The sequence below is a fragment of the Sapajus apella genome, unplaced genomic scaffold (assembly GCF_009761245.1).
Source record: "Sapajus apella isolate SASKATOON/1434 unplaced genomic scaffold, GSC_monkey_1.0 scaffold10, whole genome shotgun sequence".
NCBI lineage: Eukaryota > Metazoa > Chordata > Mammalia > Primates > Cebidae > Sapajus > Sapajus apella.
In genome coordinates, this window is record NW_022436950.1 from 27,841,992 (window position 1) to 27,860,278 (window position 18,287).

The 18,287-nt window shown below is 32.1% G+C and overlaps 1 protein-coding gene across 4 annotated transcripts in view; it reads left to right on the forward strand.

Annotated features, from left to right (window-relative positions):
• The window catches only part of ERBB4 (erb-b2 receptor tyrosine kinase 4), a 1,187,662-nt gene that overhangs the window by 897,482 nt on the left and 271,893 nt on the right, over window positions 1-18,287 (forward strand). The window lies entirely within an intron of this gene.

The window sequence follows — 18,287 nt, forward strand, 5'->3', positions numbered from 1 at the left end:
ATCTTAGATTATTTTTAACTGGTTGGCATATTCTTCAGTTATAAGAATTAACATAAAAGCAATATAGAAAATATTTTTTGCAGGTAAAAGTATAACTTGAAATTAAAAAACAAAACATAAGACTCATTTCTACACAAAAACCTGTATATTAATGTTTGTAGTGGCTTTTTCATAATCACTCAAAACTGGAAACTACTCAATTGTTCTTCAGTTGGGGCATATCCATATATTGTAATACTACTCAGCAATATAATAAAAAGGAACAAACTGCTGAAACACCCAACAACATGGATGAATCTCAAATATGTTACACTAAATGAAAGAAACCAGACTTAAAAACCACATACCGTATGACTCCATTCACATGGCATTCTGGAAAAGGTGAAACTATCAGGAGAGAAATGTTGCCAGGGGCTAGAGACTGGGGGATAATGTTGACTAGAAAAGGGAAAGAGAGAATTTGAGGAGATAATGGAACTGCTCTTCTATCTTGATCATGGTGATGGTTGTACAAAAGGGTATGCTTATCAAAAATTGTAGAACTGCACATTTTACTGTACAAAATTATACCTCAATAAACCTGACTTTAAAAATATCTCATAAAACATTTTCTAGATGAGAAAATGGTAATTTTACCATCTTACGTAGAGATATTTTGAGCTTTATTTATGAAACAAATTAATTACATTCTTCTGGAAGTGAGAAGTTCCGGAAGTTGTAAAGTTAACAAAATGGGAATTTTGGATGAACTATTGCCTTTTAATGTAAACTCTTGTATTGAAGTATACATAGTGTAAAAGTACACAAAACCTAATTGTAAATCTCAGTGAATTTCAAAAAATAAAACATTTGTGTAGCCATTAACCAGATCAAGAAACAAGATGGCGATAGAGCCCCAGAAGCGACCTTGTACCCCATTCCAAGGGTAGCCACTGTCCTGAATTCTAACGCCATAGGTCAGATTGCCTGGTTTTTCACTTTATATAAATTTAGTCATACAGTTTGTGTTCTATGCATCTGGCTTCTTTTGTGAGATATGATATTCATGAGATTCATCTCTGTCTTTGAATTTAGTCATAATTCTGACCAAATTATGACTAAAAAGCAATAACATGAATGAAGAATTCTTCATTCATATGTTACTGCCTTTACATGTTTTTAAAATAAATACATGATATGTCATCTTAATTTATCATTTTTTTAATGAATAGAAAAATTAAATTCTGAAAAAGAAAAGCATGTGCTAGAGTTAATTGATTTCTACAACAGTGGCACTTTGACACTTGGACACAATCAAGACTAGTTAGTATAGTTATTTAGAGCAAGGTAAAATTATGAAAAAATCAGACAGATAGAGGGAGAGAGTGCCTAAGACCTAAAGGACAGTTTTATAAGCCAAGGTTCATCTTAGATTGTTGTTATATTTATGAAGTAAGTTTTCCTTCTTTAGACCTGGGCAGAGCAACTGCATTATCAGTTTGAAGAGTTTTCATATTTGCTTTGATGATTTTCTTATAATTATGTAATTATTCCAGTGGACTAGTTAGAAATAATATAGTACAGTGATTAAGTGTTCTGTTTTAGAATCAGATATTCTGAGTTCAGAGTCAGGCTCAACCATTTTTAGATGCGTGACTGTGGGTAAGTTCCTTAAATTATCTGTGCCTCAGTTTCTTTGTGTATAAAATGGGAATATTAATATAGTTCATAAATTATAAGATTGAATGTGTTCTTAGAACAGCGCCTGGCTCAGAAATCATTCAATAAGTGTTATTATTTATTATCTTTCTATATATCAAAAATTCTCAAACCTTTGGGATGAGAGAACATGCTTCCTAGGGGGAGGAGAGAGGTCTCTAAAGTCACACAGGGAGCTTTGATATGTACCTATAGCTTTTTTGATGGGCTCCTTGAAGGAAGGGAGGCCATTTCTCTCTCTTTACCTTGAGAATCTTGGTTACAATGTTGGCCACTGTTACTAACTATGGTAGGTCATTGGCTGATATGTAGAGTCAGAGAAAAGGCTAAAACCACAGTGATAGATCACTTGTAGTTCTTAATGCTTGTAATTTAGGTTATTTAACTCAAGATCATAGTGTATCTTGTTATAGATTTAATATTTTCAAAAGTTAAACAAAATCATTATTGGAATTCTCAATCCTCTTGCCTGCTTTGGTTTCCAGGACATAACATATAATCTCAGACTAAAACACCTAGTTTAGATTAGCTTTATCATAAATAGGCGACCATGGCCAGTCACTGTTTATAATACAAAAAGAACAGCCCATCATTCCTAGGAATAGCCACCTGTAGCCCACAGTGTAGGTAAAGAGCAGAGGTTCTTGAATGTCTGGGTTCAAATATTGGCTCTACCCTGTTTTATCTGTAAAATGGGAATTATAATGATAGTTTTAAAACTGGCAATTCTTAACCCTTAAGACTGGTGTGAGGATTAATGAGATAATGCACAAGAATCGCATACAGCATATGTTCACTAGTGGTACTTACTACTCCAGTTGAAATATTGGCATAATAATCACTTTGAAAACCTCATAAAGTTAGTAATTTACATATCAACAAGGCATTAATCCAGAAGGTTAGTGACTACAGGACTGACATATCAAAATTACTCAGGTTTTAAGCATTTCAGTGTTATACCAAACTTCTAAGAACAATAATTTAAAATAATTCATAGTGATGCTTAATTGTTCCTTTTAGGAAACTTTAGATATCTTTAATTAAGGCCTATTTAGAACTTAAATATAATACAATATGACCCCATTGTTTAATTGCATTGACTTGTCAGAATCAATTGGCTAGTCAGGGGGTTTGCAATTTACATGAATGATTTAGCCTGGATGCTTTCTAAAAGTGTGTATGATCATGGAACCTTTGGATGCAGATTGAGTAAGACGTGAAAGCAGCAAGTATCTGCTTTTTCAGGTCTTCAATGTTGCAATAAATGTTTACCTCTCTGAGATGAGGTGGGTGTGCATTTCAGTGAAAGCAGGGCACTAGTTTAGTAATATTGTTTTTAAATTTCATCATAGTTTTTTAAAGCATCTGTCAATTGATTAAAGTGAATCTTACATAACGGGAGGACAAAAACCACAAATAAAAGTAATTTTTTTGAGTTTCTTAAATCATATTTTATCTGGCAGAATATCCAAATCAAATGCCTAGTGTTTTTTAGTCACAGAAAATTATATTGAGCATGTCAGTGTGGCCATTTCAAAATATTTAGAGTTCACATTCTCTACCATCCCATTATACTGTATTCTGTTTCCTAAACCAGCAGGAAAAAAAAAAATGAAGATTTAAATGAAAGTGGGTAAAATATTTCCAGTCTTGATCAACTTTCATTTTCTAGGCAGTGTTGTTCTTTCCCAGGCCTACAATTGTGAGCTGGTTTCCACACTCCATTTATATTACAGGCTGCTGCTGGAATTTCTTCCAGGAAGATTGGATAAAATAGAATCGAATTTCTTTTTTACCTTTAGTTTTCTAGAATATGCTGTTTATAATGAAAATAATTCTTGATATTTTAGAACCTCTCCCTACTTCTCTTATCTGAATCAAGTGCCTTAAAAATAATATTGGCCTTTGGTTTTCTGAATGGTTTTCCATTTCCATCAAGAATCCTATAAAAAATATGTTTAGCAAGGTTTTTTAAATCATTTTTTCTACATATTATTTATTTTAGCTTGTACATGTACTATTTTCATATACATTCTGATGGAATAGAATATTTGATTTTAATCTATTTTAGATTCTTGATCAAATATATATCCGGAGGGGTTTTTTTTTTTTTTTTGTAATCTCAGTCTCCTATTCTATTAGGGCTTAAATTTGCTAATCTAAATAAGTCAAGTTTCTACTGGAAAAACATTTCTTTATGTTAGTTAGCAGTCCACAACTCTTTTTAAATTTGTGAGAGAAATTATTAAAATAACTAGATATCAAGCATTTTTATCTAGCTACTTTTATCTAGCTCCAATTCAGTTATTCTAGTTGCTTCACAATATAAAATAATGTCAGTGAACTCAGTTTAACTATCTAAATCTCCTATGGGCAGCTATTTGAAACATTTTATATTCCTGTCACATTTTAATGCCTGTGTCATACTTTTATTTTATGGTATAGTGGTTATTAACTAAGAGGTCACATAACAGTTTAATCCTTTAGCAGTGTGACCCATGTTTGATATATGAGAAAGATGATGTGATATTCTTAGCATTACTTTCCCAAATGGCACCTTTTTTTTCTTTGTTTTGCCCCCGAGGAACTTAGTTCATAACTTATGTCCAAATCAAATGGCCAAAATCATCCATAGATAGTTTCCTTAGATGAGTGGCAGTTGTATTATGATCCCTAAGTCCAATAAATAAAAGCACACAGCGTTTTATTATAAGTCTATCCTCAGTCCAGCAAGTTCTGTATATTAAATTTACTTTTGAATCTAACAGAGTTTGAAGAGGTGAAGGAGAGTATGTGAATCTCTTCTTTTCCACATGATTTTTGTCCCAGCTTTGCAATACCCATAAAATACCAAGGTTATCACAGAATTCTAAGGGAAGAACAAAATATCTCAGCTCAGTTGTTAATTACTGTTCATACAGTTAAAGTGGTTGCTTTAACAGACGTATTTAGTATCACAAGGCTGCATAAGCGGTTTTTACATTGATAACAAAATGCTCAACCATTGCTACTAAAACTTCTAGAGACCCTAAAATGTTAATATTATACTCAAAGTCACTGATTGTAAAAAATGTGACTAAAAGCATTCGCACTTAGGATTGAATGTTAAAAGAGGTTTTTAAGAACATTGACTTTAGGATTGTAATAGAAAGTCTAAAAAAGTATTATTAAAGTCTGAAAAAGAATTATTAAATTTGAAATATGTTGATTAGACTAGTTAAGAGTCAAAGCAAAAAATTCAACGGGTAGAGTAAGCAATTATCAGTTCTTATATTTCACTCTTTCCTGTGAATGCCTTTTTATGGTATAGAAATGATGATGTTTTGTACTTATCAATTCTTGATTTGGAAAGATGTCAGGATTGCCTATAGCCTGTCCTCTCAAAAATATCTAAAGTTTCATTGAAATTAACTACTGAAAATCAGATATATTATTAGAACTAAAAGCAAAAAGAGAGGAAGATATTCCCGAAGCTTTGTTTTCTTTCGTTAGACATTTTTGCAGTTTTAAAATTATTTTGTATGTGCTATTTCAAGATTTGCCTCCTGGCATTATTTTCTTATAAAATGTAATTTAGAGGTGTCAGTATGTCATCAGTATTACTCAGAAATTTTTATTGAGATTTTTAGATTAAAAATATTGAATTTTATTTCATAATATTTTATTCCTAACAATTACCCTTTCAACCAAGAGCCATCTAAATTATTATCAACTAAAATTAGAAACACCTTTTACAAACATGTCTGTAGATGGTACATATAGAGATGTTTTGACAGTGTGTAAAGAAGAGGGAAAGTAGCAGATAGGAAAAAATAACCCAGACAATTCCTAAAAAAGAGAAATAACCTTATACTTTCCAAAGGACTGTGAAGCAAATATGTTAAACAAGTTGTATATTAATGCTAAAAAAATGGCAACTGAAAAAGCTTAACCTGACCCCTTACTGAAGTCTGATGCAAAAGTTATCAGTAAAGTATTAAGAGTGCTAAAGCAATGCCTGCTCATCTAGACAGTGCCCAACGTTATTAGTTGAATGACTTCAAATTAATATGGGATAAAATGTTAAGAGTTATATGGCCAGGTGCAGTGGCTCACTCCTATAATCTAAGCACTTTAGGAGGCCGAGGTGAGCAGATCACCAGAGGTCTGGAGTTCAAGACCAGCTTGGCCAATGTGGTGAAACCCTGTCTCTATTAAAAATACAAAGATTATCCAGGCATGGTGGCGCATGCCTGTAATCCTAGCTACTGACTCAGGAGAATTGTTTCAATCTGGGGGGCAGAGGTTGTAGTGAGATCATGCCACTGCACTCTAGCCTTGGTGACAGAGCAAGATTCCATCTAAAAAAAAGAATTACCATATATATCATATATCTTTCATTTTATACCTACTCCTGGTGACCAATTCTGAAAGGCAGGCTTAGTTTGTATGTCAAATGATTTCAGTCCTCTATAGAAAACTGGCAGAATAATTGTCTAATAAAAAAGGCAGAATAATTATCTGTGAATGGACTAAAATAAACTTCATCAGTGTAAAGACAATAGTGAAGTAGTATCTACATTTACCATCATTTGGCTCACTAACCTATTTTAAATTCAAAACATCATAAACTTGGACTATATATTTGATAATTAAAATGGTAATTTAAAAAAACCCTAAACCATTGTGATTAGAAAAAGTGAAGGCATACCTCAATTTTTATATAAGTTTTCGGTTCCTGTGATAATAAATTACTACAAATTTAGCAGCTTAAAACAAAACAAAACACAGTTCTATAGGTAAAAGTACAGGCGTGGCATGACTGGGCTTTTTCCTTAGCGTCTCATCAGGCTGCAATCAAGGTGCCGTCTGGCTTGTGTTCTCATTTAGAGCTTGAAGTCCAATACCAAGTTCATTCAAGCTGTTGGCAGAACCAAGTTTTTGAAGTTGTAGGACTGAGGCTCCCAAGTCATTGCTGATTCTTGGCCAGGACTGAGTTCAGCCCCTTGCAGCCTTGTGTATTACTTGTAATGTATTCCTTTCCCACCCCTTCCCACCTCACCCCCACCGTCTTCAAAACCCAGCAACAATGCATCAGATCCCTCTTATTCTTTGAATCTCCTAGTTTTTAGCTCTCTGACCCATAGACCCATATTTGAAGGCTCATGGGATTAAGTCAGACCCTTGCTGATTGACATTCTTTCTTCAGGTCAAGAGATGTAGGGCCTTAATTACATCTGCAAAATCCTTTCACATCAGCCCCTAGGTTAGAATGTAACTGAGTGGGAAAAGGTGTGTGTATACTTCAGTGGCTATAATCCTGGGAGCCATTTTCAATTTCTGTGTAGCACATCTGCCTACGCTGGGGACTTGAGCATAAAATATTTCCAATGGTGCCTTTCTTGTTTTTTTCTTGTCCTGCAGGAAATTTAATTATTATTCTGTGTGTCATGCAACTTTGCCATAGAAGGGCACCTTTATGTGTGAGAGATCAACTGGTCAAACTACCTTCAAATAATTTATTATCATATTCTTGCCCCCAAAGACCCTAGAACAAGAGATAAGGTATTATCTTGGAACTAAAACCAGGGTTCTTTTTGTACATTTGTGTACTGTAAGGTAAGGTGTCAGTGTCCATGTTAGTTCCAAGTGTTCACTGCATTATTGAACAGTACCTCACAGACGGAATCCTGATTAAAGTACTTCCTGGTTAATATCAAATTTATGGCCTTTTGATTAAGTCATCAGACTTGTAAGTCTTTCTCAAGATTGCTCTAAACCTGCACTGTCTAATATGGTAACCACTAGCCACATTTGGCCATTAAGCACTTTCAATGCAGTTAAACCAAACTGAGATTCACTATAATTGTAAAAAGTACACTGGATTGTGAAGACTAGTATTAAAAAGGGAGTGTAAAATATCTTATTGATAATGTGTTATATCAAGGACAGTTTGAAATTTTAATAATATGGGGATATTGGGTAAATAAATATATTTATATAATTAATTTTATCTTCTTAAATATGTCTGCTAGAATATTTTCAATCACTTATTTAGCTTGTATTGTATATCTATGGGACAGCACTGCCCCAGCCCAGTTATCATGAAATTTGATTTAATATTCAATTTTGGTAATAGTTTTACACAAAATGAGAAGAGTAGAGGGAATGTTTTTATTCACAGAAGGGTGTTTATTTCATCAGCTTCAATAGGTTACAGATGGGATGAGTTCGACAGATTTGAGGAAAAACATCTGTTTGCCCGAACCCATTACATATACCTGTATATTTAGGTGCACACAGATCTCATAAACTACTATAAGAGGAGACTAAATTATGGTAATTTGAGTCTGCATTTCGAATTCCCAATATAGCCTACTTTTAAAATTGAAAATTACTCAAAGTGTTAGAATTACATTGCATAGATCTTCTTAAATTTGCTTTATAGCCAATATTTTAATTAAAACATTGTTTCAGTTTTTATAAATGAGCAATATTTAAGCAAAAAGATTTAAGTATAGGTCAAAGTTCCTGTTTTTATGCCTGCCATATATTTAGAAAGGAGTCAAACTTATTTCACCATATAATTTAGACATATATTGTATTAGATCTTAAGTAAGTAATTTTTTCATATTTTCTATTTAACTAAGGGAATCTAATTAACTGAGACCCCCTTCTGTGATGTGGTTACATAAAATGATGTGTAGAAATTAACTCAAATTGCTCTCTTCAAGCCTTTTTTTATTACCTCAGCACATTCCCAAACTAATAATTTTTTCATAAACATACAATTATTTGTTTATACTATGTATATAGGCAAGAGCTAATTCACAAAGAGTACTTTGATTTATCAACAAAATTCCCTCACAGTGATTTCATTCTCTGCCATCATCTACCCTTAAACCCAAAGAAGTGTAATTTTATTATAATTTTGCAGTAACTCAGTACTAAAGAATGAATGATAAGGAAAGGGAAACTTACCTCTAATAAACTCTGATTGCTTGTAGCCATTGTAATTTTTATAGCATTCTGTTCTTCTGCTCAGAGTAAAGTGTTCCATATGCTTGAGTCATTTATGGAATAATTATAGTTACTTATAGTAGAGTAAGAATAAAATAAAAGCAGAAACCTTTTACCATAAAAAGTTTACTTGTTCAGGGAAACATATCATGTTTTTGTGAACAAAGCAAGATATATTTACAAAGCTACTCCTTTATTCAATCTCTGACCCTCAAATCCTAGAGTTCAAATCCTGGAGAGAATAGCTAAATTGTTCTACACACCAGGAAAGAAAGGACCAAAGGAAAAACCAAAACATCAGTTTTTCTTTCTTTCTCAGAGTACTGATGCTTTTTCCTAAATCTTGTATTTAGCTAGGAGCTTGTTCTAGCCACTCTCTAAAAATTCCTAATATGTATCCTCAGGTATACTATACTGTGATATTTAATATTTATGACAAGCATATAAAAATAGTAGTCACTATTGCCATTCATAAATGATGCAACATACTTAGAGCAATTCAGCAATTTACAAAAAAAAATCGCTCAATGTCTTTCTCTTAGTTTTGAATTTTACCTATTACACCTACCTCTGTATAGGATTTTATAATGCAGTCCTCACACAGAATATTTTATCCTGGACCAATAAATTCCATGATCTAAGCATGCACCCCTATAATTGTAAATAATGTAACTTTAAAAATATTCTAAGTACATCAGAGACTAATAGACATATATGAACAAACATAGGCACTGTTTTAAAAAATATTTTATAAAGTGGGGGTTATTTTAAAATTCTGCAGAGATTTGAAAAACAAAGTTGTGGTTTCATATGAGAACAACTTTCACCTGTCCCTAGTTGTATTGATGCTACCATCCCGAATCTCCCTCATCAAAAGTATAAGTAAGAATTCAAATTTTATGAATACTAAAATAAAAGATAATATAGTGCTAGACTTCTGCAGGCACTCTCTTTTTGTCACTAGCTGATGCTGTAAGATTTATGGGATTGGGCAAAATTGATTGGAAATAGTAATGATTTTAGGTGACAGGGTAAGAATCTTAGATTGTATAACATTTGGCTCTGGTTGCTTCAGTAAAAAGTGAGTTCTTACAAGAAAAATTCTTCTCACTGTTGATACAGTCAAACATACCATATTTTATTTGTTTTTAACAGGAGAAAACAGAACAAAACAAAAACCCTCCCCCATATATGTTACTTAACAATATCTAGCCAGTAAGTATTCATTGTATTTACTATATGTCAAATGTTAGCTAGGATACTGAGGAAAGAATAGACAGAAAAATTAACATACTCCCTAATGTAATAAAATTCATTCTGTAGGGAAAGAGAAAATATTATTTAACATAAGTTTATATTATATACATGCACGATTATTTATTATGAGGGAAATTGTAAATGGATTGTTTGATATACACATGGTAAGAAAAGAAAAATACAAAAATGACACCTGTGTAAGATTGATGACATAACTGAGATGGAGAATACTCAAAAGGAAATGGAACAAATTTTATGAGGAAAATAAAAAATTCTGTTAAGGTTATAATAAATTGGAAATGTTTATTTAGTATTTGAGTGAAGATTTTGCCTATGTAAAGGGAGCTCAAGGGAGGACTCTGGGTCACCAATCATATTTAAATTCATTACATTAAATGAGATTCCACATGTAGAAAGTGTAGATGGAAAACTGCACAAGCCTTAGAAAACTCTGTAATAAGAACAGAACAGAAGAGAAAGGTATAGTATAGCAAAGGAAATTGAGACAGAATTGATGGAGGTAGGAGGAAATCAGGTAAGGTGAAGCCCTAGAAGCCAAGTGAAGAAAACCTTCTAGAAGGGAGTAAGCCCAGAAATTATGGCTCCAGAAATTAGGTGAGTGGGAAGGGAGTATTGACCTTCTAACTTAATCAGTTGCTGATAATATAAATATTTAGTATTATCAATGTGAATGGCTGGCTAAAACTATTGGAATGCATAGTCAGGAAATTGGGAAGCCAAAATTTGAATGAGTGGAGAGAAGTAGGAAGATTCAAAAAATATTTAGAACTTAAAATTTATTACCATACTTAGTGATTAACTAACTGTATATGAAAGAATTGGGATGAGAGACTGTTAATCATTTTTTCTAGGTTTCTGGCTTGCAAAGTAGGATGGGGGGTAACATTAACTGAGATTTGTCAGAGTAGAAGGGTGCTAAATTAGTCATCCTGTGTTTAGTTTCAGATGTGTTGAATTTACAATGACTTTGACAAATTCAAGTGATGCTAAATGGGAAATTTAATTTGCAGACATGGAAGTTTCTCCATGTGTTGATATCTTTTGAGAAATGTAGATGAGAGAGAAGAGGGAAAGATTGGGTAATAGTTGGAATGGGAATACTATCAAGAGAAAGCTATTTTGAGAATGGGTGAAATTTTGAGTCTGTTTTGGAAGAGTTTATAGAGTGTGAAAGACTGGAGATACAGGAGAGAGAAGGGATTATTAATTGTAGCAATTTCCTAAAAAAAAAAAAAGAAGAATTAAAATATGAAGGCAAAGAAAATATGAAAGGATTAGTCTTAGAGAAGAAGAAGACTTCCTCCTCCATCATTTTATCAAGAGAAAGTAATTAGAGAATAGAGATAGATACAGATAAACCTATAACTTTGATAAGGAAAGGTTGAAGAGTTTATGTAAAATTCTAAATTTTCTTTGAGGTTGTAGATGAAATAATCTTGCCAAAAGGGAAGAGGTGTACATGTATGAGGAGAGGGATGGTCTGGAATATTAAATTCAAATATAAACCGGGCTAATTTTTTGCATTTAAAATATTCTGACATTAATCCACAAATCACCAATAATTTGCAATGTGTTGCTTTACATGTCTCTAACTTGAAGGTCACCCTATTTTACTTTTGCATGGAAAAATAACAGGCTGCGGTTTGCTCTCAGTGACTCTAGACTCATTAAATTAGAAGACTGCTAAATACATAATCAGAATCTAACAGTATTGTGTATGTATTCTGAGACATTAACAAATTTCAATACCTGTATCGTTAATTGCAAAATGCTGATATATAACAACTACTCCAATTACATCATTACTACAAATATCAGCAATTGTGCAATTGTTCATGTACAGATTACTAGTAGTTTTTATAGGCTTTCAAATAAGAAATTATGATGGAATTCCCTTATAAATCAATTTCTTTGCCTTCTGATTGTACTTATGTAACTAACTTTATCTTCAAGCAATCGTTCTGGTCTTAGCAATTTGTCCCATATGCCTTTCTTTTAAATCCAAAGCAAGTAAGTGTGGAAATTGTCATACTGATGGTTAAAGCTCACCAGCTCATCATATTTTAGATATTTTTCTTTTTTCCCTCTTCCTGTTTTTTTAAGGTTCTTTTATAAAATATATTTTTAAATAAAATTTTAAATTATAAAACTAAAATATGCACAGTGTACTAAACATAGATGTATGTTATGTCTAAGTATTAGTTCTTCCACACATTTCTCTACATACTAATACATATGTATAATAATAAGAGCTTTTGTTTACAGATAAGGGTGCATACTCTACACATTATTTAGCAACTTTCATTACTCACTTAATAGTAATTTATGGACAGCCTTCCAGATCAATAGACATAACCCCTTTTTAAGATTGCGTAGTGTTCTCTAATATCAAGTTACCACCAACTCCCTGTTGAAAGATAGGCTATTCCTACTTTTATGCCTTTTACAGATTATAAAATAAATAACATATGCTTGTGTGTGTATCTGGCATTACAAAGTATGTTTACCTAGGGATTAATTAAAATACATGAAAATATTCACATTTCTTTTTCATATTTGTGAATTGTTATTCAAAAAGTCAAATAGAAAACACATTAAATATTACAGAAGTTACCTGAGTTAAAAAACATTTGAATTATCTTGTCATTATAAAATACATAAATTTATAACAGATTATTATCTTTCATATGTATCTAAACTTAGACAGGTCCCATCAAAGTATTACTGCAAATTTTTCACAGAAAGTTGCCAAAGACTGCATAATTTAGAAATTTCTTCTAATGAGTTTATAGTTTCATTTATGGTGCCATTAATCATGTTATACAGAGCTCTTGATTGATAAAGAAGTTTAATTAACTTTTTCAAAGTCTGTTGATTTATTAATTGGTTTCAAGTAATCCTAGATGGTCAGTTATACATATGTATCTGTAATATTTCAACATCATTTATTTTTATGGAGAAATAAGTATATGTATATATATATATAAACAATTTACAGAATGACTTTGAGTTTTGAAATTATTAAATATATTTACAGAATAATTATTATAAATACTATTATATTTACAGAACAATAGTCATAGCAATGCCTAATCCTTTTATAAAACACCAAGAATAGATTGTGAGGGCTTCTCTCTCTCTCTTTTTCTGTTTCTCTTTTTCTCTTTAAATTACTACAAACATCATTACTTGATAATAAAGGATAACTGGCATGAATTTTATGAGATAGTGCCCATTGGATATCATCTTAAATTTACTCTTTTGTTCTTTAGATTGGTTTGTTTGTTTTTGACTGTTTGCAAATAGCTAAATACTAACATACTTAGTGATCCCAATAAGTACTCAAGAAGAGATGAGAGTGTTTTCTAGCAACTAACTTAGTGCTAGAGGGTGAATTTAGGGCCCAGTAACTGCTGTCTCATACTCTCCTCCCCTTGGCTCTAAGAAAAACTTAGATTGTGCTTAAACTCAATTGGCATGATTATAGGTAAAGATAAGTCATTTGCTTAGATAATATTCTAAATGGAAAAATAAAGATGTGTAATCTGAAAGCTTAAAAGACTGAAAAGCAGAAAGTTTATAGATGTGCTTCATTTAGGAAATTTAAAAGAGAAGTACTATGTTTCTTCCAAATTACTTTTAGATTATTTCCTTACGACCGTTTACAAAACAAAGAGGCTTTAAAAGATCTTCTGTTATTTGTCCCTAAACAATACATAGCATTGCATATGGCTGATTGTTAATAGTATACACAATTTTAATAATAAAAAATAGATAAAGAACAGATTGGAAAATTAATATTCTAGCTTGGAAGAGAATGTTTCATGTAGATGTGGGTTTTTCCATAGTAGTAATGATTTCTTTTTTATGTAAATGAAATGGTTTCAGGCAAAGTATAAAGTTGTCTTGGTATTATATTATTTCAATGTAGTTTGAAATGGCTTAGGTTTGATTTTTTTTTTCTCTTACATTATCTGGAGGCTGCAAATCTGTATTCTGAGCATCTGCCGAATCATAACCTCATCTAGGCAATAGCTTTTGAAAAAAAAGGGTTTCCCCATAATTAGAAATGTGTTCTAATTAGGGGTTGGGTGTTTATATAAGTTTAGAAAGGAGTTATATTACTAAACATTGTTATTAAATGCTTTAAAATGTGTTTTTGCAAATTCAGTAACAATAAACCTCCTCTTAGAATATAAAAACTAATCAATTATATGTTATTTAAAGTGGGGTGTAATGACCAAAAACTTCTGTGAAAAGAGGGTTTGTCTTTTCGCCAAGTCCACTGTGGAGACAGAAACAGTTTCACCCTCTCATTTTTTCCTTGGGTTACTTCCAATCTGCTATAGATCCAGAAATTAGGAAACTTAGATATTCGTGTTTTGCTAAATTCAATGCTAATAAAGACCTGCATTTCTTCTTATTTTCTTTACTGATTGTCCAGTACATATTTGCTTGAGGCGAGTAAGTTCAGGAAACATGTTCTACTTTTGAATTTTATCACTACTTGAAAATGGATGACAATTAATATCCTGTGTATTACTGCATATTTAAATTCCACAATTCAGAGACAGCATCCTTAAGGAAGCTCTACAAGCTTTCATTTAGTGTTATTTATAAATTTTGTATGGGGCACTGCCTCCAACCTCTGTCCCCCTCCAATGTAGGAGTTCAGAAAAGTCTGTTACATGTGAAGCCTAGTCAATGACCAGGAGAGTGAGATGATGAAGCAGACTTAATAGAAGCACCAGATATAGTAAGTGTTAATAAGAAATGGAAGGGCCATTGACTACATTTATGTTTTTAAAAAATTCAGTTATCTTGAGCTGATGCATTTGACAGTTAAAGTGCAAGAATAAAGGGAAAAGTGAAAAATTTAGACATAATCACTTTTCATACTAACTTTTCGGTTAGTATTTTCCTTGGCTACAAGTAAAAAAAAAAAAAAAGGAATAGGAATGGCTTCACCAGGTTGTATTATGTGTTCTTCTATTTCGTAACTGTAGTCCAGAAATGGCGTAGCTGTTACTGATGGATCAGTAACATCAGGACCAGAACCTATATCATTTTCTTATCTTTCTGTTTTGATAGTACACTGGGTGCTGCATCTCTAAACAGTATATACAAGGACAGAAGTAGAGGGATAGGCTTCATCAACTCTACCTGTTCTTTCCCAGAATTCCCTATGGACAACTTTTGCTTTCATTTCATTGGCAAGTGTTTTGTTGTATGTTTACAACAAGATGCAGAGAGACTGAGGAATTTGTTACTTAACATTTTAAAAATCACTAAATTGGAATGTGTTAGGAAGCAAGGGAGTAGAAACAACTGTTGCTTTAGGCAGCCTGGGACATGGACACAGTGTGGTGAGGTGGAGGGATAAACTAAACTAAGACAGGCAAAGAAAAATAATATTAGTTAGTTTCACTGCTTTTAGGAGAAAATATTGTTTTACCAATTACTATGAAATCAGGAATAAGCAAATGTTAAACACATATCAGCTTCAGTTCATAGAAGCCTTACATAAATAGCTCTTCTCATTTTCTTTCCATTAAAGATATTTTAGAATTAGGCTTTTGTTAAGTTTAAAAACGTATATAGCAAGCTCTGAGATTGTCATAGGATATGTGTGCTTCGAGGGTTGATTTCAGATAAAAAGTTTGTAAATATTTATGGAAGTAAACTTTCATTCAGTTGTTTATCTACGTAACATTATTTAGTGCTTCTTTTCATGAGACAGTAAACTAGACTCTAAAACATATAAAAGTGTTTGCAACACAATTCCAGCACTTAAAGGACTTACATTTGAACTTATAAAAATAGAAATTCTTTTATTTTACCTTTAAGCTCTGAATATGCTTTCTTATTATTACATAGATAAAGAGATGGATGGTATATCATATCTAGGGCATAAGTAGGAAAGTGAATAAATCCAATGATTAAATCCTGATACCTTCCTATATTTAGGGGTCAGGGTAATACAGAGCAAATAGCAAAAAATGAGTGACAAGGACTGACCAGAGAGAGAAAAAACTAAGGAAAGGATGGATCTCAAGGGAGGACAGTGTTTCAAGAAAAGGGAACTGATCATTTATATGAAAATCTACCACCAGATTGGTTAAGATTAGCTCTAAGAAATTACCGATGATTTGACGGTAAAGAAAGCATTGATGACCTTGATAAGAACTGATGTAGTGAAGAGGCAGAGAATAAAATGTGATGAACGTTAAGAATCAAGAAAATGGAAATAAAATGATCGGATTTAGACAAACAATTTAAGAGATAAATACAAAGAAAATATTTTGCTCTTTCCAAAATTGCTCCACATACTAAAGAGTCACATCAAGTGGAAGAATTACATTTTTAAGAACATGTTATCACTTAAAATATCTCACTTAACTACTTGATTCACTTTAAAATAATTATTGATAAACTTCTTAGACAACGTTATTAGAATGATAAAACAAAAAAACTAGAAATGATGGTCCTAACCTCATGGGGCTTATAATTTACCTTGAAACAGAAAAGAATCCAAGAGAGAATAACTCTAAATATCTAAATCAAGTTTAGTCTGGGAGTGTGAAAGACACATAAATACTAAAACCAAATACTCTTATAAGCATGATAGCAAAATGGAATGAATTGAGGTCAGTCACAGAAATGGCGGTAAAATTGAAGCCACTTATTAGCACATTCAGCCCTGTATCTGGAACATAAGGTTGCTTCTTATGTTACCAAAAGACACTTCGTTACTCCCTCTTTGTTAGCAAAATTACCAAATTATAAAAAAAAGAATATGAAGGGGCACTCTTTTAGAGTATCTATGTTTAATGGTCTTTTTCAAGTAAATAATTAATTTTCTCTAAGCTTTAAAATTTAAATTCTCCAAATGTGGGATGCAATTAAGGCAGTAGTATTAGCAATGAAATCCATATAGCCTTACTAAGGCATCTGCCTCCAGCATGTGTTACCCAAGGCCAATAGCACTATGAACAGGGGTTTTAAATGTATTAAATATTTTTAAAAGTTTGTTCCTCTTGCAAATGATGATCTCAAAAGATCAGTAAAAAGGTAAAAACAAAAACAGATGGAAACAGTAGAATTTATCTTAACGAGAGAAGTCAAACCACATAAAATGATATAGCCTATCAGCAAAACAAAAGAGAAAGAGGAAGTAAAAAATAAATAAAGCCCCTTGAGTCACATTTTCCTTTTTTTGCATTTTGAGTGTTCCTAGAGAGCCAATAAAGTATTAGAAAAACTTAAATGGAATGAAATGTTGTCTGTGACTCACTTTAATTAAAAAATGTGAAGCTATTAATAAAATCAACATAGGTATAGATCTTGAAATTTTAAAGTAATAACAAATATACACAGAAATTGTTAAAGTTGAATGAAATGACATAGATTTTGGATGCTCTTTAGCACTTCAAATCCATAGATCAAAAAGAGTTAAAAACTTCTCCATTCTAAATGTCTCTCTCCTGATTTCTGCATATCTCTATGATCCCTCATCAGCCTTATATTCCCTTAGATATGGGGGTCTAGTCATTTTTGATACCTGCTTTATCTCTCTTCACTGTTGAGTTTATACTTTTTTAAAATCAATTTTGCTGCTATTAATATATTTTCTCTCCATATATATTTTTTAAAACTTGCCTAATCTGTCTTTCACTGCTACTATTGAGGACTGTTAAAACAGCCAGTTAACTAATTTTCTTGGTTATCTTTTCTTTTCTCTGCTTATCTATCTTACAACTTCCTACCAGAATAATTTTCCTAATATACCTTATAATTATATTTTAATGGAAACAGAAAAGGATTTAGAGAAAAATATACCAAGAGTCTATTCTTGACTATCTAGTTAGAATGCCTCTGACCTTGGGCAAGTTGTATAACCTACTTCAGATTCATCATACATCAATAATCAATTATATTAGGATAATTATTTGACATAACACATATAAAATATCTAGCAAAAGGAGCTTTGTTCATTAATCCTGCAAGAAATGTCCAGTGACTCTAGATAGATGTCCAAAAATACTGGTATTTTTCCCACGACTATATCCACTTCTAAAAGTCTTTTCTCATCTCACTTTATCCACATCTTCAGTTTGCTTCAAGGCCACCAACTCCTGGATGAACACTTGGAGGTCTCCTCAGCAGGAAACAAGGCCACCAGCAGGCCAATATTAGTAGAAAATACATCATCTGAATAAAGAGTAGTGGTACTTCCCAAGGATGAAACTTCTTTACTCCCTGTTTGTTAGCATTTTATTTTATTTTTTTAAATTCAGTCTAAAAGAAAGATT